The sequence below is a fragment of the Mesitornis unicolor genome, unplaced genomic scaffold (genome assembly GCF_000695765.1).
Source record: "Mesitornis unicolor isolate BGI_N332 unplaced genomic scaffold, ASM69576v1 scaffold8471, whole genome shotgun sequence".
Taxonomy (NCBI): domain Eukaryota; kingdom Metazoa; phylum Chordata; class Aves; order Mesitornithiformes; family Mesitornithidae; genus Mesitornis; species Mesitornis unicolor.
In genome coordinates this window covers 2615-3870 of record NW_010165717.1, presented here as the reverse complement: position 1 = coordinate 3870, position 1256 = coordinate 2615, and positions in this window count along the sequence as shown.

Here is a 1256-nt window from a genome sequence, read left to right as displayed (position 1 = left end):
TCCCTGTCCCTGTCTCCTGTTCCCATCCCTTGGTACCTGTGCCTGTCCCTGTCCTCATCTCCCATCCCTGTCCCCATCCCTGTCTCCTGATCCCATCTCTGGGTACCTGTGCCCATCCCTGCCCCTGTCTCCTGTCCCTGTCCCTGTTCTCATACCTGGGTGCTCGTCCCCATCACTGGGTGCCTCTTCCTGTCCCTGGGTGCCCGTCCCCCGCTGTTTTGGCGCAGTTCAGTGCCCCGCGCTCTGCAGGAACCGCGCGAGCCAAAACTCCACGATAAAGGGAGCGCAGACCTCGGCCTGACCCAGATAAGGAGGAGGGAAACAATTCCAAGAGCGTGAGGTCACCCCTGCAGGTGGTCACCTCGGTGACAGCGAAACCCAGGGGGAGATCGAGAGCCCAGGGCCAAACCACGGGCTTGGACCGGGGGGATGGGTGCTGGGTGGGACTGGGGGTAACTGGGTGGGACTGGGGGTACAATGGGGGGCTGGGGTCCCTCTCCCTGAAGGTGCCCAGCTCCAGTTGGGATCTGGGAACAGATCCGTCCCCATCATTGGGTGTCTGTCCCCATCCCTGGGTACGAGTCCCTGTCCCTGGATTCCCATCCCTGGGTGCCTATCCCTGTCCCTGGGTGTCCATTTCCATCCCTGGGTACCAGTCCTTGTCCCTGGGTTTCCATCCCTGGGTACCAGTCCCAGTCCCAGGGTTCCCATCCTGTCCCCATCCCTGGGTGTCCATTTCCATTCCTGGGTACAGGTCTCTGTCCTTGGGTTTCCATCCCTAGGTACCAGTCCCCATCCATGGGTACCAGTCCCTGTCCCTGGATTCCCATCCCTGGGTGCCCATCCCCATCCCTGGGTACCGGTCCCTGTCCCTGGGTGCCCATCCCTGGGTGCCTGTCCCTGTCCCTGGCTCCACATCCCTGGGTGTCCATTTCCATCCCTGGGTACCAGTTCTTGTCTTTGGGTGCCCATCCCCATCCCTGGGTACTGGTCCTTGTCTCCAGGTACCCATCCCTGGGTGCCTGTCCCTGTCCCTGGGTCCACATCCCTGGATGCCCATCCCCATCCCTGGGTACCGGTCCCTGTCCCTGGGTGCCCATCCCTGGGTGCCTGTCCCTGTCCCTGGCTCCACATCCCTGGGTGTCCATTTCCATCCCTAGGTACCAGTCCCTGTCCCTGGGTGCCTGTCCCTGTCCCTGGGTCCACATCCCTGGATGCCTGTCCCCATCCCTGGATACCAGTTCCCATCCCTGGAT